The 23,559-nt window shown below is 40.9% G+C and overlaps 1 protein-coding gene across 8 annotated transcripts in view; it reads left to right on the top strand.

The window, feature by feature from the left end:
* The window catches only part of MBNL2 (muscleblind like splicing regulator 2), a 113,874-nt gene that overhangs the window by 2,138 nt on the left and 88,177 nt on the right, over positions 1–23,559 (top strand). Inside the window, exon 1 of one of the 8 annotated variants that reach the window (XM_076362007.1) lies at positions 10,303–10,327. The exons of 6 other annotated variants lie outside the window; for them this stretch is intronic. The gene's annotated coding sequence lies outside the window, so the exon portion shown is untranslated. Of the gene's footprint in view, positions 1–10,302; positions 10,328–14,156; positions 14,665–23,559 lie in introns of those variants that run through there. One more of the 8 variants, XM_076361998.1, reaches the window with a different exon arrangement.

Below are 23,559 nucleotides of genomic sequence, written 5' to 3'. Positions count from 1 at the left end.
ATGACATATGTTACCTCAGCATACTTTCCCTCCGAAACTTACCTCCTTTGTCATTTACGGCCCCCTCTCTGAAGAAACGGCCCGTTTCTAGGCATGAGCAGACCTGCCAAAATCTCAAATCTTTGGCATTGGTATGTTTGGGGTTGTGAGTCTGAAATCTTCATTTGAGCATCATTTTCTTAAATTTGGCTTTTATAGAATAACAGTTGTCATAAGATTAAAGATAAAGTCTACTTGCTGCTAACACATGGTGGGTGAAATTTCCATCTCTTCTACTACAGCTGCTCTGTAGTTTCTCTGCTGGTTGCAGAGTCTCTAGAATTGTAGCGTGCAGTACTAAATAGACTACTTTTTCTACTAACCTAGGGATTCTTAAACTGTGGTATACCTACCATAGCAAAAGTGGTATGTGAATCCTGCCACCAGTGGCACGTGACTGCCATTTTGGGAACTTTCGTAGTCTTGCTTTTTCTTGGGTTAAAAGCTCGGCTACAAGACACTGGAAAAAGTTCTGTTAAAAATTTATGGCAGGAAGAAGAAAAAGCGTATTAAATTGGTTTTCCCATTGCTGCCTGATGGTGTTAGATGTTTTTGCATCCTCTGGGTAGCTCTTGGAATCTCAGCAACACTACATGATTATTTTACTCCTTACACTGCTGAGTAGAATTATACAGCCTAATATATTTAGGTTTGGCATGTTCTCACTGAAACTTATGCTATGCTAGGTGAATGAACAGTCTGCTTGTTTATATTGCTTTTTCTTTCCCCACTTTTAATAGGCCCTCATAGGTCTTATTGTGGTTCTACTGGAAGGTTTCAGAATTTGGTCCAACCTGCCAATAAAAACAGAAATAAAGAACCATGAACCATGTTAAACATGTTATTGAAGAAGGTATTTTCATGCTGTCAGTGGTCAGGGTAGAAATCTCACTTCAGATGGCTCCAGCTAGTCCTACAATCACATTTACTGCTCTTCTATAAATTTTTTTTCTGGCAGTTTATTGTTAGCTGTCTCGGGCTGAAGAACTCAGGACAGATGTGAACACGCTACCTTCATCTTTGGAGAATTACAAAGTAACCTAATTGGCTTCCAGATCTCACTGTATCTTTCTTCACATCCCTCTATCATAATTCAGACTCTTTCTGTCTACTCATTACTCCTTTCCAGATGTCTTTTACCAGTCGAATCTTTGCTGGATCGCTTTTCCCCAGATGAATTATTATTCATTTTCTCAGAGGCATCCAAGAAATAAAATGTCTGACGGAATTTTCTTTTTTTTTTTTTCCCATTACCTTTCTTCAGTATTCTCCCACATTCATTTGCAACTTTACGTAAGTAGAGCTAGTTAGAAAGTGTTCATTAAAATGTCATTGAAGTGAAAGTCAGGAAGAGTGTTGATCAAAAATGCTTTTCAGTTTCAAGTCACTCATTTCTGGTGAATAAACCTTCAAAACCAAAACCAATCTCTTTTCCACTGCTGATATTTCCCCTGCACTTTTTGCTGTTTTGATCATCGTGGTTGGATTATTTGTGTTAACTGGGTTTGACACAATCAATTCACTTATGGCTTCAGAGAAATGCGATATTGAAACACTCAACTAAATTTGGAATAAAAATGTAGTTGGTATGGCTCAATCAACTACAGGTGTGAAGGAAGAGTAGACTTCTTCAAAGAGCTTAAAGTGTTGAATAACTCAACAGTTCTGACATTTTTGGCTCAACACCGACATTTTTGGCTCACGTTGGCTGACTGGTGACAATGATGATTGTCAGGGACTGTTCCTCTGTGGAGCCCAAGGTAGCCCTTTTGCTGCCCGGGGCCACAGAGAGCAGGTAGATGTTTGAGCACTGTGAGGATGCAGCCTGGAAGATGGGAGGATGATGGTACGCAGCTGTATTACTGGGGAAAGATGTAGCACGTTCTGGAGTAATCAAATTTCCTAGACTTGGAAGGCTTCATGAGCTGCCTGCAGCGTACCGGAGACGCAGGTCGCTCTTTGCCTAGATAGAGCTGAGACAGCAACGCTGTCATTGAGTAATGTTTCAGTATGAAAGTATAATGTCAGTGTAAAGTCCAGAAATACTTCTGACCTATGACCAGTTGGGATCATGTATCTTAAGGCAACAGCACCAGGATCTGTCTGTGGCTGCAAACTCTTGACAGTGTTTTCCTCTGCTCACTGCCGAATTCCAGGTTTAGGTTTAACTTCAGCTACTCCTCCTTGTTTTGATGGTGCTGCAGCTGTTTGTGCTGAAGGATAAACAGGTCTGTTGTGTCTCCATATTGAGAGAATTTGAGACTGTTTCTGGCTGGTTCACCTCGTGGTTTGACACGTTAGAAAGCAGTGTAGAGGGAATTGAGCTTTGTAGGTGTCTACAGGAGAAGGATCGAGTGATGGGGGGGGAGCAGCCTCCCACTGCTGCTAGATTGTACTGCTGCTTGTTTCCCCATTGCTCCTAGTTTATCCAGGAAGGACCCAGACTGTTCATATTTTTGTGGGCCCTTGTGAGGTGTCCCCACCCCCTAGGTGAGAGAGAAATGTATCATGCTTGATGGTATCAAAAAGAAGGTCTGGGAGGTTGAGAAGGTGTGAAGGTTCTGGGAGGTGTGAAACCCACAATTTAACCCAGGAGATAATTTGAAGTATAGGAAGGTCCATGTCCTCTCTTTAGTTTGGTGTCCCTGGTCTATAGCCTTAAATAGGTTCATTTAAGCAAGCCGATAGCTGGCTTTGCTACTGACCTTTTTCAGGAACAGGAGATTTGGCACTAGCAGTGGTTGCTTGGGGCAGTATATCTATGGTGAGTTTCTTCAGCAATGGTAGGACTATTACATTTTCAAGGAAGAAGAAAACTTCTCAGTATTTTGTTAATGACTTAAGACTGGAAAGAGTATGGGTTGAATTCACAGGTCTCGGAGGAAAAAAAAAAACTGTTTTAAGGTACAGGGGTGTCTAAATGTGCTCGACTTGAGTTGTATAAGGTGGGTATGGGTGAAGTGCATTTTTCTTACCTGAGAGGGCTTTCCAAGTGCGCACAAGGATTTCACGAAGTGGAGCATTTCCTTGCAGTGCTGTATGTCTATATGGATGTCATAGGCCCTGAGCATTGAAGGCCTTAGCATGGCCTTTGATGCATTAATTATTTCAGCCTTTATTTGCCGTTCTCAAATCTGGAATTTCTGTTTGTGTGTGTGTGTATGGTGAGATATCAAAACATCAAGGTAATTTTGGGGTTCACTGCTGGAGCAGTGGTTGTTAGGAGTTGACTGTATTTTTGATCCTTGCTAGTGGTATCAGTTAGTGGTTCCATAAGCCGTCAGACCCTTGCCCTGCTGGCCGTTTGTGAGCTGGAGAAGATTTTGGAGTTTCTTGGTCATTGCTTTACTGAGGCTTTCTCTTAATTCCTGGGAAACTGGACCTCCTTTCACTTGCTTGAATGAGGTGATGCTCTTTCCATAATAGCAGTAGTGTTGTCATATCCTTAATGTTCAACTTCTCTGTCAAGGGTCAGGTCAAAAATACAGCCAGCTCCACAGGTTGGACCAGAGGTGACCTACGAAGGTGCCAAGGGGACTATGAGGAAACTGGCTTTTTCATACAAAACAGGAAAAGATTAATTTTGGGGACTTCACCATGTTCAACCTTGTCAACGTATCTGTTGAAATTCCCAAGATTTATCATTCTGGGACATTTTGCTGCCTTCCAGTACAAGATATTAATGCTAGCCTTCCTAAAGCCGTTCGTTTATTGTAGTCTTTAAGCAAATAAATGTTAGCTTTAGCTTTTCAGATTAATGAAATCTAATAAAGATGCCTTACTAGAGGCACCTTAGATTTCATGTTTGCAGAACAGGCGAACGAAGTGCTTCCTGCCATCTGCTTGTACTTGAGTCTTTGATTCAGTATTGTTGGGGGGGGGGGGGGAAGACATGGCCTTTACATCTCATCTAGACAGCTTTGGGTGATGCAATGCATATCAGGTATTTCACTCTTGGGATTGTGTATTGCCTGTTGGCAGTTAGAGGTAGGTCTTATGTTACTTAATTCATTCACTTAGTTTCATAATGCTTTATGCTCTTTGCTTCCTGTTTGTGGTGGAGTGTATTTCTCCTGCTACTTAAAGCTTTTCGAAGGTATCCGATTTCTCTGGTTCTTTTCCTAATTCCTTGAACAGCCCATTCCAGTTTATACCAAGACAGATGAAGTGGGCTGTGCCATTTGGATTGCTGGGTGCCACAGGGGAGGCATGGACACCCTGTGATTCTTTCTGGAGGTGCAAGCTGTTGAACCCTGGGAATGGTTAGACCTGGATATGCATCCTGTGGGAGCAGTGGTGAGTGTGGACAGGAAGAGTGAGGGCGTAATAGCCATATTGGTAAGATTAAGGCACGTTCTAGCAGAAGGAGGTGGTGTTGGTGGCTTCAGTCAGTCATTTTCTTGAAATAACCTGTCCTTGCTGTTGTGAGTTAGGGGAAGAAAAATCAATGCGCTTTCTGAGCTATAAAGAGGCCTCTTGACTAATAGTGTGGCAATAACTGGAGGCCAGAGCTGGGTGGAGCTCAATACTCCTCCCTCATGAAGCAGCAGAGTGGTTTGGTCATCTGAATTGTGGCAATGGCCCTAGGGCTGACAGGAGGATTATTACAGCATTGTTCTCGCTTTCTAGAAAGCTTACCTCATTCTTCTTTACAAATTTCAAAGACCATTGAAGCACTTTTTCTTACATGGTACCAGTGGTACCAAACCTGCTAGAGCTTGTCCCTGCTGCTGATGCTGAGTCCCTGGTGGCGTCTGCTGCTGGAAACAAACTGGAAAGGGGGAAATGTCAGTTTGTGTAGAACTGTGCAGAAGGCTTTTAGGATTGAGACGATGAGTTTTCTAAACAGGAGGAATGATTGAAACTGCTGTAGTTCCACTTTGCTTACTTCAGCAGGATTTTGTCAGTGGGTTCGTAGTTATTTGTTGCTTTCTGCATAATAGACTTTAAAAAGGAGCAGAATGAATGGGATATCCTTAAAGTTTGTTGGAGTTTTTTTTTGGAGCTGCCAGTACACTTGAAGTTACGTTGTCTCAAAAAGAAATCTTTGAAGATGGCCATAATTGGAAGCATCTGCATCAAATTTTGGGTTTTGAAGGACCTATAAAGAACTCTTCTAGAAAGTAGGAACTGGTAACTTCATTTTTTTTTTTTGTTAGGTGGCTTGGCTGTAGATATCTTTGTAAAATGGAAGTGTATTCAATAGGCAAAATATCTGAGAGGACTGAAATAGTAAGGTCTAAAATTCTGTGGACCTTTCTGTGCAGGATCCAGAGCTTTTAACCTACCCCTTCTGTCAGCAGTTCAAAGAAGAATCAACAGAAGCAAATGCAAAATATCTGAGCGATATTCCTTTGTATATGCTGCCAACAATAAAGGGAAGACATAGAGGTAGAAGTCTCATCAGTTCATCCATTGGGAACGAAGCACACGGTCACTGCTTTTGTCAAAGGCAGTATTTCTAGCTCAGATGTAGTCCTGCTGCCATGTCTAGATGCAGTGAAGAGCTATTTTGAATAGGGGTCTAGGTTGAGGGAGCTGGGCTTCTTTAGTTGGATGAAAAGGAGGCTAAGAGGCAACCCAGTAGCTGTTTACAGCTACTGGAGGATGGTTATGAAGATAATGGGGCCAAACTCTACTTAGTAGTGCCAGATGGCAGCAAGGGGCAATGACAGCACATTGTTGCTTTGGAGATTCAGGTTGGATGTTGGGAAAATCTTGTTACTAGGAGAGTAGTGCAGCACTGCAGCAGGTCATCCAGAGAAGCTAATATCTGTCCTCAGAGCTTTACAGGACTCATCAAGGCAAACCCACAGCTGACCTGATCTGCTGTTGATGATAGTCTTGTATTGAGTCAGAGGCTGGACTAGGTAGCTTCCAGAGGTTTCTTCCAACCAAAGTTTCTAGGAGCCTGGCTCAGATTCCCCCCAAAATGAAGAATTTTTTAGACAACTTTGAACTGAGCTGGCCGGCTACTGTGGGATGCTTGGTAGTAAACTTAATTTCACGTCCTCAATACAGCTTTTGTAGTTCATACAATAATGCTTCAGTGACCAATACTGAGATCAGTATTGTTGGCCTAAGTATTTATGACCTGAGGACCTGCAGGTTATTTTTGTCAACAGGTTTCTTTTGGTCTCACCTGGCCCAGAGGGAAGGGGCAGAACTCTTTGATGGTTAATGCTGCCCAAACAGGCAAACCCCTCCTCGCGGGCCCGATGAAGATGGCTTTAGGGGATGAGGTGGCATTGTGATTGCCAAGAGGGTAGATGGACTGCAGTGAAATTGGCCTTATGATTGTAAGTTCATAAGACTATATATACCCCACAGCAAAAGATCTGTGTAATCTTCATCTTGCACTTTTCCTCTGCAGTCCCTTTTTGCCTACTACTACCTTTAAGTAAGCCAAAGGTAGCAGACAGGATTCCTTCTAATCTTATTTTGGCTCTACTAATATGTATTCGTGCTAATATTTTATCGTTATTAGAGTTGGTATGAGGGGGGAATAGCCAAATAAATGGCTTTGTCAATTTTATAACACTTTTTTTTGAGAGAGGGAGGGAAGGAGAGGAGAGTCAGAGAAAAATACAGAAGAGGTGAAGTACGCCGTGTTAGAAAGCTGGATGCTATCCACTTACAGACTTTTCCATACAAATAAACTCTCCGTTCTGTCTTTGGACCTCTGGTGAATGAAGTCCTGTGTGCATTTTGATTTTTGAGGCATTCTTTCTGTAATTTATTTAATTTTTGAGGTGGCGGGATTAAATCTTGACGTGCGCTGCCTGAAACATGCTGTCGTCAGAGGTCAGGCTTTTAGATGCCATTTTGTCCCACACCTAGTGCTTCTGCTAGAGGACCTTGTTTCTTGCCCTTCATTACTCTTGTTTGCTTATTTTTCCTGCATGAAAACAATTCTTGTTTCTTCCTGTGTATACAGCTACTTATTTCTTGGTTTCTGTTACATGACATTAGGAAAAATGAAGGTTCATGATCATGTATATAGCATTATGTGGCAGAGTAATTAGGCAAAGATCCGCATGTAATGTTTAAAAACATTATACAAATAAAAGTATTCCTGGCACTTCACAGTGATCAGAGAGCGACTTGAAACAAAACAACCTCTTTTGAGGTGAAAATGGAAATTTGGTGCAAAACTCGCGACTGTCTGAATGCATGTAGCTCTGCTGTTTAACGGAAAGCTTGCCTATGTGAACACAAACTCATAGACTTCACAAAACAGAGCTGCCTGCTAACCAAAAGACTAGTTGCTTGCCAGCAGTTCACTTGGCATAGCTTTCTCCTACCTGTCATCCATACTTCACAGAAAGAAATAAAACCCTGTACTTACATACTCCAGGCCTTCCCTCCTTGCCAAAGTAATGCTTTGTTAATTATATGGAGTCCTCTGCTCTTACATGTGCAGGTTATTAATTGCTGTAAAAGGGTGAGGGATTCAATCCTACTCTTACTGATTTTAAAAAACAAAAATTATCCAATTGGCTCTCATTTTCTATGAAGTCTCCTGGAGCCTATTTTCTCTGCTTACAGTGGAGATTGCTTGCTGATTTTGGTGCATGCCCCCGAGCATCTACCCTACAGGCTCAGGCTGTTAAGTGGTAGCTTGTAGGGAAATGGGAGCTAGCATCACCTGTTAAATAGCAATGGGATGTTTTACACCTGTATTGCAGTAGTGTGCAAAAACAATAGGATAACTTCAATGAATTAGACTGCGCTGAATTATTTCTGTGCTAATTGAAGATGGGAAAATTCAAAATGTAGCTTAGTTTCAGTGGCATCTTCTTCCCTTTGGGCTTATAATGGAGTAATAAAATAGACCTTTTGGATTTAAAGGATAGTTAGAGAGTCCTCATTACATTACTGGTCAGAAGATTTATTATTTGCAGCCATTGCTTGAATTATATGCAGGATATGGGGTACATTAGAAACTGATAACTGAAGCTTCGTAGATTAAAAAATACTTGGTTTACCTGCAGAAAACGTAATCTTCTCTCATGTAGTTATATGAAGTATTATTTTTGGTAATTTAGGAACTTTTTAGAGGACAAATCTTGCTCCTGCGTCTTCCCAGTAGGTTGGCTATTATGGGAAGCCAGCAAATTCTTAGGATAAGGGGCAGAAGTTTAGTATATGCATCCTCCACCTATGCTCTCTGAAACACAAGAGGGTTTTCCTATGCCCACGTGACTTTGTGGATTAGGTTAGTAGGTTCTCTGACACGGTGATTTATCGAATGGTTTCCTCCTGTTGTGGGTTTGAATAGGAGCTACTCCAAATCTGAGGCCAGAACAATAGCTATGGAGGAAATTAGTCATGGAGGGATCTGAGGAGGAAGGAGCATGTTTTTATCAGCAATGGAAGAACTTCCCAATACACAGGGGTCTTGCTAAAGATAATTTAAGCATTAGTGAGTACCGGCGGTTTACACCTTAGCATTGTTTCCAACTGGGTATTAAAGACTAAAGGGTACAATGCTTGCTTTCTTCTTAATTTGACATATTTGGAAAGTATTCTTCATAACCACATGGATTCAAAATACATTTTTATGAAGACTTAAGCATTTGGTGTTTATTTCAGCTGGAGTGAGAGGCTTGGGAGACTTCATCAGAATTCCCTGGTTGTGGTGGATGCTGTACAAAATGGGGGGATGTGAAGTCAGTTAACAAAGAGAACGATTTATCTTGATTTTATGATACAAGTTGCTGGCTTAAATAGTGCTTGTGCTTTTACCCTATGATTCCTTGTAATTCATAAAATATCTATTGTGAGTAGGGTTCAGCAGTTGAAGATAAAGGATTTCTGGTTTGTATGTAACCCTTTTACATACATGGCTCCTAAAATGACACTAGACCATTTTATATTTGGGACATCTGCATGGGGCTGGCAGGTACAAGCCAGGACATACCAGTAACCCAGTCTTTCCAGCAGTGGCCACTGGAAGCCAACAGGAATTCCCTAGGGCATCTAAGAAGGCACTAGATGTCTGGGTTTGGATGACTAAAATTTAAATGTTAATGTTTTAATACTTCTGTGACTTGGTATTTCAGATCAGCAAACTGCAAACAGCTTTTTTTTTCAGCTGTCATGAAGAAAAATAGAATCACTTTCCTGGAAAAACTTTTGCTTAAGTCTGCATTCTAAGAGTAAGGCAATATAGGTGGTTTGCCAATTTATTTTACCTAGCTTATTATTTTGCCAGTTTATATTACCTAGCTTACATAGAGTCAGCAAGATATTGGTTGTTTTACCAACCTTCCCCCCCTCCCCTCCTCCCCAAATGCTCCCCCTCCAAAACCAAAAAGAAAATCAGGAGGAGGATCCCAGTCCAACTCCTCTTAGCTTAATTTGGTGTCAATCAGTTGTTCGGAGGAAGAAGGCGTGAGTGAGTGCAAGGATTGATGTTCAGTCAGGGGGGAAAAAAAAAAACAACCCTGGAACATGTTCAGCATAGCTTAGAGAACAAGCTTATGTAGCTTATATAGCAACATAGCTGGAACATGCTTATGGCAAGCTGAGGATTTACACCAAAGCTGTAACTGTACATTGTCAAAATACAGGTGTTCTTTAGCTATATGTTAATGTCTTTAGTTATTTTAAATGAATTTGAAAATCAAAAGTGCTATCCAGTGCATGTAACTTAAGTGTCTAAATATTTATGTTCCTAGTAAAGCTGCTTCTTTAGATTTTACCTCTTATATGTTTAATGAAGGACATGATAGAAGGAGCCTAAGGGTGACTATCTCAGGTAGCCAATAGAGAAACACAGATGCTTTTAGGGTATGATAGAATCTCTTAGAATAGCTACTTTGGGATAGGATGAATCACAGCCCACAAATGCCTATTTCTCTTCAGTGACTATAAAGAGAGAGGGGGAGTAGAGTGACTCAGTGAGATGTGGTTGTTTATATTTGGTCAAATATATTTCAAGCTAAGTGCGTAAGGCTACAATCCAAAGGCACCTCAGCTCTCCATGGTACCTGGGATATGTGTCTCAAATGTTCAGCTAAAAGACTGGTTGGAGTGTGCTGCAGCTCTCCTCTGGCTGGTGCCTTCATCACCCTTCCCAGCTGTAACCACCCTGTGAAGGAACAGTGCACGTGTACTCAGTTCTCATCCTGATGGGGAATTGGTGTCATCCCAAAATAAAGTCAGGATGCAGACTGAACCCATGTGTTTGGATCTCACAGTTTAGACATGGCTTAAATTCCTTGTGCAACCAATGGAAGGAGAGAGGGGATTTGGAAGGCCTCCAGAAGCCACCTCAATTTTGGTAAGATTGAATCCTGACATGTAACTTGAATATATGCTTGCTTCTGTGGTGTGTTTTCATTTCATACTTTTCTCAGCATATATGATGAAAATAGAATAGTCTGTTTTTATGTCTGTGCATAATCAATCTCCAATTTTCCTAGGTTAGAGAGATGTTGGGATGTCTGGGTGCTAGGAAGTTAAAACAATTGAAATCCTGGACTTAAAGTTCTTCTGATAAGTGTATTTTTAAAACCGAAATTAGACCTAGCGGTGTCCTTTCAGAACAGCGTACCTGCTTCCAGTTAGTAACTTGAATTTTGGCATTACTCTATTTTTCTAACTTACAATGATTTCTACCATCAGTTCAGCCCCGAGAGAGAGTGGTATTTTGCAAAGACTGGCATCAGTGGTATGATGCATGAATAGGTCTAGGTGCCTAGTTTTAAAATCTTGGCAGCTGCCTTGACTTTTCTTTATGCTGTCATTGAAACCATAGCTACCAAGGTTGAATTTTGCTGGTAGTACAGTTGTGGGAAGTTACTAAGGGAAGAGTATTACTGACACAAGAGTTTCGAAGTTCTTGCCATTGCTGAACTTACCAAAATGTCACTGTTGCCATACATCATTTATGGAAGGCTTAAAATCATCTTTCTGCTGTACTGAATGTCACAAAGTTACTTGATGTCTTCAATGTTAGTGTTATATATATTCCACACTTCTTGCAAAACTCCCTTTAAAATGAGAAGTCTTGTTGCTTCTGGGATTAGACCTAATTGCTATGATTCAAGAGTAAAGAAGGAAAAACAACTGTGCGGGTTCTGCATGTTCCAGTTATCTTCCTCTTTATTACTTCAAAATCGTCCACTTTTCTCCAAAAGGTACAGCTACACCTTCAGAAAATTGTGTGTAATAGTCACCTTTAGCAGCATTTTTCCCTTGATTAATTAATTATAGGAACATGTCAAGCAGAGTAGATGGCATTTTCTGAGTTGGGAATTTACCTTTATTTGTTATTCTTTGTTGTGTTTGACATCTGAATTTCTCAGCTTCTCTAAGATTATGTCATTTTGCAATTAAATATATAATATGATTGTATAAATTGGCCTGAAAATTGAAATCCTGGCCTTTTTCTTTGTAACTGGTGTGAAAAATGAATGGGTGCATGGGCACATCTCAATTTGAGATCAGTCACTTTGGAACTCCTCACTCCTCAATGTACAGAGCAGGTATTTTTAAAAATCTTTCTTCAGTCCATGAACTCATGTCTTATTTGCTGCACACTACTCAAGTCCCATTTTTGAGAAAGATCATACATTTTGTCTTGAGCTTTTTGATGGGGCCTAGCCAAAGGGTTCACAAATCTGACGTGATTTATTTTCAGCACGCCCTATTGAGTTGAGGGCCTTCTGATCCTTTGGCAAAGGAGGAACTAAAACGTAATAACCCACATGAGGAGCTGGGTGGGCGCATGGCTGCTAGTTTTGTGTTCATGAGTCGAGAGTCCTAGGAATGGTATCTGGGAGCACCTCAACCCCGTTTGACTGCAGTTGAAGCTCTGCAGTGGTCGAAGGCTGGCGTGTGCACTGTGGAGCGGTGGCGCTGAAATAGGGTTGTGCAGGCAGTGCTGAACCCTCGCCTTTCAGGGGGTTGTGTTAGTGACTTGTGTTGGGTTTGTGGTTTTTTGGGTTTTTTTTTTTTTAGGTAACTTGCAGTCCGTTAGTTTGCTTCTAAAGAGGGAGGAAACTTGCAAAAGCTCTCGGCACGCGTTGCCATATGAACGTGCGTGTGGTCCGTGGGGAGGGCGGCTGGCTCCTGTTGACTGGTGGTGCCTGTGCCACCTACTCTCCTCGGCTCCTCGTCCGGCTTGGGCACCATATTCTTTGTTGTAACCTTCTGCTTGACCAGACCCAGGATTTCCAGACTCTGGCTCTTGCGTCTCATCTTCTCATTGCTGTCTTTCCCTCTTCTGCCCAGCTTCGTGTCACGTTTTCGTCCACCCGACCTTTCTCACACCCCCTCCGCAGTGCGCTCTCAAGAGCCTGTCTCCTGCATGTCCGTGGGGCACCCGCCGAAGGGTCATGGAAGCAACAGGCGAGGTTGTCTTCCTGCTGTCAGCTCCAATGTCTGGTCTCTGGCAGATGGGAGCAGCAGTTACAGGGGAAATCCTGCTAATCTCCTGTAACTTGAGCCCATTACATGCTCAGTCGCACTGTGGGGCTGGTGCCTTTCCAGCCACATACGGACGGATGGCTGGAGGAGAGGTGGTGGATGCTTACTGCAGAACATTCTCTGAGGCTTGCACTGTAGAGATCAGGGGGAAGAAAAAAAAGATGGTGTCTATCAGCTGAATTCTAGCAGGTTTTAAAGCTTTGTCAAATAGGAAGATACTTCCCTAAGTATAGCAAAAAACCATAGCCTTAATTTAACAAAAAAACAACCAAAAAAGCAAGGGATCCGCACTCTGCCAAATTTCAAGACTGCCCCGACAAGGGCAGGGGAACCAGGGTTCCCCGGTGAGTGAGTTACAGGGGTGACAGAGCAACATGTCTTTGTCTAGGCTCTCAGAAATGGGCAAACTGTGTTTTGGCAGAAAAGTAAATAAATCCTGCAGCAGATGTCCAGCATGGAAAATTTTTAACATGGGCAGCTCGAGTTTGGCAAAGTCAAAAGAATGTGGAAAATACTGATGAGATGCACAAGACCATCTTAATAGTGGATGGAGTTACCAGCCCTGTCCCTGGGGTCTCCCGAGACCCACCAGAATCAACTGTTTGGGTTTTGGGGGGTTTATTTTGTTTTTTTTAAATAGGTCAGAATAGAGCAGAGTGGAGGGGGTGATTGAGCAGAGAGGCTGGCTGGCAGGAGCCTCATCGACAGGAGCCCATTTCAGCCATGCCAGGGAGGGGAGGGTTTTCACAAATTGGGTGGGAGATGGTGGAGCCCGAAGGAGAGTGTTTGCATGTGGGATAGAGGAATAATGGATTTTTCGGAAGCAGCATTTATAATATGCAAAACAGTCCATAGGAAACAATGGGCCCTTGGGACAGAGCTGCCAGTGAATGAGAGCTTTGTTTTCCTCTTGTCTATTCATATTTCTAAACTTTTAGTGGAATTTTAAACAGATTTTACACATTTTTATGTGATGGCTTGAATTGCATAAACTGCTGTCTAAAGTAGTATTGCACTGCAATCTTTATCCCTTTCTGGATAAAGATTGACTTTCAGCTTAAGCTCCTTTTTGTATTTTTCTTAATTGCAACTCTTGTTCAATAATCCTTGGCTGCTTTGTTCTCACGTTTTAAAACTTCAGCAAAATTTGTGGGAAAATTGATTGACAGCAGACCTTGCGTACCAACTGTATCAAGCTGCCTACAGTTTGACTTGAAAATGGCAACTGGTATTATAGTCCTTATGTCAGAACCTTGATACAAACGGACATCGGTTGTAAGCTAATCACACGAACCGCAGTTTGATGCTGCTGATGTGATTTGTCTGCCAAGGATATTAAAACACCATCATATAGATTGTTTTCATTGAGAAGCATCCCATACCTGCAGTCCCAAAAACTGGTCTCAAGTATTCTTAAAGACGTTATGCGTATATTGCTGTTAAGCGCAAATGCTGCACAGTAAGATTATGCAGTATTAAAAGGAGAATATTACTGCCTGAATCAGAGTGCGTTTTGGCTGCTTGTTAAAATAAAGGGATAGACTGCTTGGTTTATAGTGCACGGCTCACCTTTACAACCAAAACAGCACCACTGCAGCTCTTGCAGTTTCAGAAATGCTGTTTGTGCAAGCATTTATGATTAGCAAAAGCTTTGAAAATCCTTGTGCAAGAAATGGTGTAGCTGCCATTGCAGTGGAGGGGAAGGGAGTTGTTTGCTTTTGCTGTGTATGTTATTTCATGGAGGTATTGCTTTACCTCACCAGTAAAACTCCTTCCCTGCGCGAGGGAAATTCCTGGTTCATCAGTATGGATGCATTGTTTTTACACATTAGAAGTGCTGTGTTGCCATGTCAATCATCCCATTAGGATCAGTTTAAGAGCAGTAGGGCTGACGAAGCTGGGTGTGATTGGCTGCCATATGCTGGGAGGGCTCTGGGAGAAGGAAGGGCTGCAGTCTTTCAGCAACAGAGTTTAGGCTCTGTCTTTGCTTCATCATCTGAGGAAAAATCCCCAGATAAGGCACAAGGCTTTCTGAGCGCGCAAAAAAAAAAAAAAAATATTACGGGCTGCTCATCGTTTCATGTGACAATTACTTACCATGATGCGATGGGAAAGATATGGCTGTTTGTTTATATCGGATGTTCCTGTTCACACTGGGAATGTGCCGAATAGACAGGGCTAAACAAGGTAGGAGGATCATTGTCTTTTATTGAATGTTTAAAGAGTTTGCTGCAGTATGCTGCATACTGTATGTGTTGCTCAGGGGAGTCAGGGAAACAGCGTTTCTCCGGTGAATATATACTGCTTGGGTGCAATACGTGGATTTTATGGTAACTTGTTTTCTAAGGGAATTAATTTCCAATGTAAATAGCTCTCTTCAGAAATAGAATGTGACTATACGCATATTAAAATAACGCAAGTAAAAAAAGAAATAGGTCAGTGTGTTTCAGAAGTGCTGTTACCCTAATTGGATTTTTAGCTGGGTGTCATCTGGTAGTGCTTCCTAGCTTTAAGAAAAAGAAGGAACCAACCTGGAAATCTGTGAAGTTTATAGCAGATATGTTTGAAGATTTAGGTGAATTAGACTGGCTGTTCTAAATAATTCCGTATTGGAGGCTTTAACTAAAGCCAAGACTGTCTGTCTTAGACTTGTAGGAGCTGTACAACAAGATTCCAGTATTTTACCCTGTTATAAAAGTATGGGTGTTTTTGACTGCACCGTGATTCCTTGTGCTCTTGAAGGCAAGCTGGGAGAGTTTTTAGTATTGTAGTTTAGTTGAGTGTTTCCTCTGCCCTTTCCAGGTCTTTGTCTCGGCAGCAAAACAGAACCTGCACACGAAAACAAGGAAAACAATGTTAATAATACGTGCTGCAATTATCTGATCTTTATACATTTTTAATGAGAGAACACACAGCTAGCAGAATAATTTAATGAGCAGCCTGGCTTTTAGAGCAATGATTTCACTGCACTGAGGCACATCAACTTTCTTGCTGAGGAGGAGCCTCAGGAAGGAACGGAGAAGATTTATGTTAAATGCTCTGGAGAGAAGGAGGAGGGTTATTTAGGCAGAAGTCTGTACAATTTTGGAAGAATAGAGGAGTTATTAATTATTATTATCTATTAGACCTTGGAAGCAAACTTTACTGTCATATTGTGGAAGGGTCTGAGGGCATTGTCTCATCCTGCGATGTGCTGAAGCCTCTTCAACTTTCTTAGACTGCCATATGCATTGATGGTGCTCAGTACCTTTCAGGATCCTACCCAATTAGTGACCCAAATTAGCATGCTGTCTTCAGCTGTGTTATAGCAGCATTATGTATATGTACAGTATATAATACAGCTTGTAAAAAAAAAAAAAAAAAAAAAAAAAAAAAAAAATTCTTAAAAGACAGTTGGTGAAACAGCAAGAAAATGTTATCTTATTTCTCCTGTAACAGCCATGAAAATTGTATGTAGATATCTGTATGCAAATAGGATGCGAGTAGAAAAATTAAGTGTATGAGCTGAGGAGGACTAAAGATCAATGTTTTAAAGAAGAAATTAGGTAAGAGAACCTTTTACTTCCTAGAAAAGCTTTTGATGGTGTAATTTTGGGGAAAGTTTCAAGATTTCCCCCCCCCAGGAACAACTTACGCTACTTTTAAAACTATTGCATTAAATAGGCCCTTCTAGACCAACCGTTCCCCGTTTTCCAAGGAGAAGTACAGGGCACGGGCTCAAAACTTCTGATGTCACCTCCCGGCTCCTTACAGCTGACCCTGCTCAGAGGAGGCTGATTCAAATTTCTTGTTCTCTGGCTAAATACTTGCTGAAGACCTGCAGCTAGGTTGTTGACACATCTTCAATTTATAAACCGGTCATTTTTAAATGCTGCGCTCTTCGAAGTAAAATCAACCTTGTGTCTTCTGAGATTCTCAAACTCTGCTAACAAGTGAAACATGTGTCAGGGTGTAGAGCATTATTATTAAAAATCCATGGGGTATGGATATGTGTGTTTGAATATCTATCGCTGTCGATGTTTAAATGTGGTGTTAAAAAGCAAAATAATCTCTTCCAAGCTATAAAATGTGAGCTAAACTTTTAATTTTTGCAAATAAAATAGTTTTCGTGCACATCTTACAGAGAAAACTTTTCAGTCTCATGTTTTGAGACTGTCTCTTCCTTTCAGATAATTTGTGGCTGGTTTTTGTACCTTTAAGATTGGCAGTTAGGCATAAGGAGGGTAATGCTATACATTACAAAGTGAAAATTTACATTCATCACTCAATCAAACAGTTTGTATCAAACTATTGACAGACAATCAAGTGACAAAGGGATTAAAAAAATTCTTTCCTGCTCAAGGAATACTTTATAGAAATAGGTAGGTGTGCTTTTGTCTTGGAGCAGTAAATATTCTGTATTTACAATTGTTATGTAAATAGTTGGTAATAAAAGTATTTTGGACCAGGTTCTGGTACCTCTTTTCATTTAGTAGTATCTTTTCCTCTTAATTGCTCTGTGGATTTCATCAGAGCTATTTGTGCGGTAACATCTTACTGTGTGCAGACTGTTTTCAAGGAATAATTACTCTGTTTAGAATTAGTTTCTTCATTTTCCTAAGATAGGGTTTACTAATGAGTTACTTGTTCTGAAGTATAGTGTTGTGACTACAGAGTGTTTATAAAGCCAAATTAAGTTCTTAATTTGTAAACATGTATTTTATAGAAATCTAAAATAATTGCATGCTACAATTTTTTTTAATTTTTTTGAGAAAGAAAAGTAGCTCAGTGTTATGTGGGATTTCAGGCACTCAGGTCTGGTAACTCATTTCTGCTGTGAATGAATGTTGTTCTCTGCTCACAAGTATGTCAGGAATAATCTATACTGTGTTTATTTGTAAAAAGCTCTGCAAAATGTTCAGTTTTTATAGTATTGAAGGATGAGAAAAAGACTTAGTGTTCAAATGAAATTCCTCATTAATGATTTCACATATGGTTTTAATTTCCTAAATCATTAGACATGTTGCTAAGATTTAAATTTCACATAGCTATTAGTGATACCTTGTTTTCTAATGTTACTAGAAATTTCTGACTTTGAGGATTTTTTTTTTCTCTTTCAGGGAAGAAACACTTTTTTTTCCCAAAAGCCCAATGTTTTTTTTACCCTTTTTTTGTGAATAAAACCACATGGCTGTTACAAAATTGTAGCAAAAGAGAATAAAATCACTTGCCTTAGAATTTGTTAGTATATATTTTCTTTTAAAAACCATTTTCCAGCCTTTGATTGTGAAGCTAATTTGATATGTTACGTTTAATACAATGTGTTATGGTTAACTAGTGTGAACCAGTGCTATGTAACCGGTCTGTAGACAGGCTGAAATTATAGCCTGAGGAAAATAAAACTTGTTTCAGGAGTGTGTCAGTGCTGAAAACTAGTTCAAATAATAGTACTATTAACTTCTTGACTACTTAAATTAATCTTCTTATACATTATTAGCAAATGCAGTGACAGTTGTTGTTTATTGATATAAAGAGTCCAAAGTCTCCTTTTAAGAACAAACTTCTCAGCTGTATTTGGAGTAGAGGGTACGTGAGGAGAAAGAAATCATGCAGCCCTTTTCTAGAATCTGTCAACTTCTTAATTACCCCAATTTTTTTTATTATTATTTTTTAATAAGGCCATTAAAACATCGAGCTCTCACTCTGACAACACTGGCAATGTAAAGTTCTTCGCTCAGTATTTTGGGCACGCTAAAAAAGGAAAACTCTGGGGCTGTGAAAATTGAAGAGCATATGCAACAGGAGATTAAATGCAAAATCCTTATAACTAACATAAAGAAATACTAATTATGTAGGGACTTTTTGTGCTAGTGATGATTATTAAAGCTGTTGAGAACTGCCAGTGTGCAGCTCGCTGCTTCTGCAGAAAACCTGTAGGATCTGGTGGGCTTGTGACACCTTAAACTTAGCAAGTTAGAAGAGCTCAGTTGTAGTTCTGGTAAACAAAAGGGATGAACACACATGTTCACAATCTCCCCCCCTGCCCTTTTATACCTAGATGTATGTCCACAAATGCACACACAATATGTAATATACACACACTCATAAAAATATGGGTTTTCATTTTTGTGATTTTTTGCAATACAAAACCAATAGCTAATAGAGACAGTAGGAGGGATTTAGTGGTACAGTTGTTGCATAAAGAAATGGATCAAGAAATAGGAACATATGGCTCTTATCAGTCTATTTTTTTTCTGTTTTAGATCAATAATTTTTATCAGTTTCTGAGTGGATGATAAACAGCGTTTCAGGAAGGTATGGGTGTCGCACATTGCTGAACTCATAAATAGAGACAAGGTCAGTCTGGAGGTTCATGTACTGTAATATCTTCTCTCCTGCAGAGAGTACAGCGCCTCTGACAATAGGCAGAATTAGAGAATATAGGTAAGGAAAAAATACAGAAATGTTTTCCCTCTGTAGTTTTATGGAAGGCAGCTAGGACTCGGTTAGAAATGCCTTTTTATTTCTTTTTGTGAATTCTGAAGGCAACTTTTCAGTATGTTTTTTGTGTGTGATCACTTTTAAGAGATAGGCCTAGCAAATAATTAAAAAAAAAAATTGTTTTTTAACCCTCTAGTGTTCTCTCCTATCCAGGCTGAATACTTTTTTCCTGGATTTCTGAGGATTTTTGGTTTGTTTTTTTTTAAATGCTCTGTTATATATATCCTAAAGGTATACCAAATGGCTCAGCCCCCCCCCCCCCCCCATTTCCTGAATCTGTCATGATTTTTGCACTTCATAGGTATTATGGGCAGTGTACTGAACTTAGTGTAAAACTAACTGTAAATTGCAAAGTGGCAAGACTTCTGTTTATTTTCAAGCACTCGGAAGGATGACTTTCAGTGCTGGGTTTCAGCGTATTGGGTTTATATCTTAATGTTCTCTTCCGGCAGCTCTCTGGGAGACTCCTCCTGACATCAAGGTGGGAGAAACGACTGCCCCGTAGGATATCAGAACCCAGTTTTAGTCCATTTTTATCTTTTTTTTGGGGGGGGTATTCCTTCCCCCTTTTCAGACGGTCTGCGGTGCTGTTAGCAGCAGCTCTATACGTATTTCAAGCCTACAGCTGCACTGGTTTGTCAGCAAACACCTCTGGCTGTGCTTCTGGTGGGATGGGCAGGCCCATCGCTGGCAGGAGCATACCTCTGCGCCCGGTTAATGGTTCAGGACTTTAGCACTGCCCTGCTTTTATTTAAAAGGCTGTGATAACACGTACGGGATTTCCCTCATGGCTGTGTTCACCCGTAACACAGCATCCCCAGCTACAGCCTCCGACTGCCGTGAGGAGACCAACGCTGGCTTTCCCACCTCATCTCCTTGCCCCGCAGCCCAAAAGCGGTGGGGCCTGGGACACCTCCTCCGGCTGGCGAGTGGCTTTTGCGGAGGAGGACGCCAGTGTGTGGGCTGCCTGTGCTAGGGATTGCAGTGCTGCAGTCCTTATTGGCATGCTGAACATGCACCGGCAGCACGGCGCGCCGCTGTCCTGGAGCTCTAGCACTTGCATTTAAAAACTTTTCTCTTCATGTGTATTTTTTTTTTACAGTTCCCTTGTGTATTTTAGTCCCCCTCTGCTAATCCTGGGACACGCTTTGGGGCTGGATTGCTTTATTGCCATAATTTTAAGGCGGTGGGGGGAAGCCAAAAAAACCCTAGGATTTTCTTTGCCACAGTGTGGAAGGCATGAAAGGCTTTGAAAGTGGCTTCACTGATGTGTTTATAAAGCCAGTGCTTTTTTATTTTTGCTTTTTTTTTTTAACAGACCTCATTTAATGCTCATGACTTTGTGTGGTGAGGCCATTTTTAAAGGCTTTGGTATCCACAGTAGCAGCTCTTTGAAGTGGAAGCACCAGCGAGGGACAAGCCAGTGGCTTAATCCTTGGTGTAAAAGGTCCTAAGTGGTAAGAAGCCACAACGTCCATCTCAAGGGGGGAAGCTGGAGAGCAATACCTTGAACTAAATCCATCTCCTGGACCTCACCTGTGGAGCTGGAAGTGGTTGGGCACTTCTGTAGGATGTGAGGGATCCAGTCCCCTTCCTCTCTCTCTCTCTGGTTTCCTGCTCTCTTTCTGTCTCCCCTTCTCTCCCCAGTCTCTTGAGGAGCAGGACACAAACACTGAAGGGCAAGGGAGCGAGGCCTGAGAACAAACACGTGTTCCTGTGAGGGGTTTTCTTGCCTTCCCAAGTTGGTAAATCATCCCTCTGGAGTGCAGAGCAGGTGGCACAGTCACTCGTGTGATCTGTCGGTCCTTGTGGGCATGTGTCTGTCCGGTTAAGTCAGTGGCTTCATGGTGGCCCCAGGAGATAAAGCTGTGCCTTCACGTTCTGAATCGTCCTTTGGAGGTGCCTGTCTGCCCTTTGGCATGAGGACAATGAAGGAGATCGTGGTTTTTGGTCATCAGTGACACATTTGAGTGCCTGAAGATAGGTGGAACGAGTCTGCCATCTCCGAAATCTGTTTGTTTGAAACAGGAGATGAAAGTATTGAGTTTCTCATGGGAGGGCTTGAGGATCAGCGTGTCCCTATGGATCTGTAGCCAGCCCTGGCTGCAGGACTAGACTGCTTGTAAGGAGCTGCCATCCCGAGGTGGAGAAGGCAAAAGGGTAAGCTGAGGGCAGGAGTATGTGCCTTCACTGGCGCATGACTCTAGCTGTTAATCGCCAGGGTTGAGAGGCTTTCTGAGGAGGATGTTCCTTCTCAACCATTGAATTTAGTAGCCATTGGTGATTCTGATGACTAATTAAATAATCTGATTTTCAGGTTGAAAATTTATTTTAAACTTGTTCATATTTTTTGACCTTCAGTACATCACCTGCCATTTAACTTCACGCTCTAGCTGTTTGCCATATGCAAAGATAGCTGTCTGTTGTATGGCTTCCTGACTGGTCATTCACTGAGTGTCCCCTGCCTCCTAGTCAAAATTTAGTGGTCCTCATCATCAGTCTGTATGAATGTCATATTCTTTCTGTTGTCAAGAGCCTCGCCGTTGCCTCTTCATATATGTAAGCCTTTCTGTAGCACTGATGGTGCTGTTGCTGTTCTCCCTCTCTTTTCTAGCTCTGCGGTAGTCTCTTTGAAATGGGGGGGATCCTAACTTGATTTATCACTCAATAGTTACATGCTCCATGACTATATGTAGTAGCATAATTCCTTTCTGTTTTCCTTTGATATTGCCAAATGTTCTGCTTGCTTTATACTCCATCAACTGCTGAGTGTTTTGCTGAAGTTTTCATCGAATTGCCCGTAATGTCCACAAGATCTTTCCTCTGTAGTAGTGTCTTGTTTGAACCTAGTGTTTTGTGTGTACTATTTATTACTTTTTGGGGTTTTCCCCTCATCTGCATTATTTTGCCTATCTTTATGTTAAGCTCTTATGTCACTTTATCATCCAGTGTACTCATTATCATGAGATCCTTTTGTAACTCTTCACAGTTGGCTTCAGGTATGACTTTGCAAAAATTTTATGTTAACTGCAAACTATCTTTTATTGTTTATGGCTATGTTGCAAAGCAGAGGAGGACAACTCTGTTGGTAAACTTCATTACGAAAATTACAGCAGATTATTAAAAGTAAAAGCATGATATTTAACCATGTGAGTTTGGGTTTGGGGGCTTTTGTAGAATTTGACCCTGAACAACTGCTCTGACTTCAGTCTTTATGCCATCTGCAAATGCTTAGCACTTTTAGCTACCCTTTTTAATTAAATTTCTTTTAACATCCATAAGACTCATGCCATCATGAGAACTAGGTCCCACAAAAATCATAAGCTTACAAAGTTGAGATGTTTCATTTGCATTTATTTTGCTTAATTTTGAGCTTTTAGGATTTGTATTTTATAGCTCTTCTCTATTGTTGTCAGAATTGTACTTTTTGATAAAAACTGACTGTTCCTTGTAAACATACTTGTAGATGATAAGGCTTTATGAAATGCACTTGATGTTTTCAGGCTTCCAGTGAAATGGGTGACAGGTGCTGCAGTAGGATTGTGTAGTGGGTCCTTTAACTTGAGGATTTATGTTATAGGAATCGATATAGGTGTGGGGTGTGTTTTTTGTTGTTTTTTTTTCTTCTTCTTAGAGAGAAATGAAATTAAAACAGACTTAGTAGTAATGGTCTGCTTTGGTAAAGATAACCACCTGTATCCCAACCCTCTTGACCTCCAGACACCAAAACGTTAGCAAACTTCACTTAGGGGAAAGGTAAATGTGATAGTGTTCATCTTTGGAGTGCTTCACTGCAAGGTAAAAATGATTGCCCTGAAATAGAACTTTAGAAACAGCAGGCGAGTGTCTACTTTTCTGATTTAAAAATACTAAACTGTTTTTGTGCCTGTATTGACTCCAGTGCTGCAGTTATGAAATTTAGATTGCGTTGTGCCTTGTGCATCAGCAGGATTGTTCTTTAAAATTTTCCTGGTGGACCTTGCTTGGTGAATGTTTAGCAATAATGAAGCCAGAAAAAATCTAGAACCTTAAATTGTGGATTTCTATCCAACTTTACAGAACCATAATAATTAAATTTAAAAAAAACCCAACAAACCAAACCCTCTTAATTTGTAAATTGAGTGAACTTTGTTCATAAGAAATCCTAAAACCACAAAACTAGAATACCACTGCATCTTTTTAGCCTCTCTGTTTTCTGTCTTTTCAGGGTATAATAGTGCTTTTTTTTGGTAGTGGACAGGCAGTTCTGTTCAGTTGCTGTAAAGTGGTACCATGGTTACTACTACTATTTCAGATGATGGGCAGAGGAATAAATGTGGAGAAGGGCCTTTCAAGTAGGTTTTCAAGATTTCTAGAGTCTATGCATTGTAATAAAGTGGGTATCTCTGTGAAAGCCAAATATTGGTAATGTATACTTTACAGCCCATAAAGTTGCAGAGGATTGCTGGAGGGCATAATTTTGGCTTAGAGAGAGTTGGTTAATTTGTCTGGGGTTTTTTTCTGGTCTGGTTTGATTTTGTCTCACCTGCTTTGTCCTGGAAATGTTCTATGAAATGGAAAGAAGTCCTATCAAGTGTCAGGGGCCAGTGTGTGTACATAGGC

Source organism: Aptenodytes patagonicus, chromosome 1 (genome assembly GCF_965638725.1).
Source record: "Aptenodytes patagonicus chromosome 1, bAptPat1.pri.cur, whole genome shotgun sequence".
NCBI classification, from domain to species: Eukaryota; Metazoa; Chordata; class Aves; order Sphenisciformes; family Spheniscidae; genus Aptenodytes; species Aptenodytes patagonicus.
This window is presented reverse-complemented; position numbering and strand designations above follow the sequence as displayed.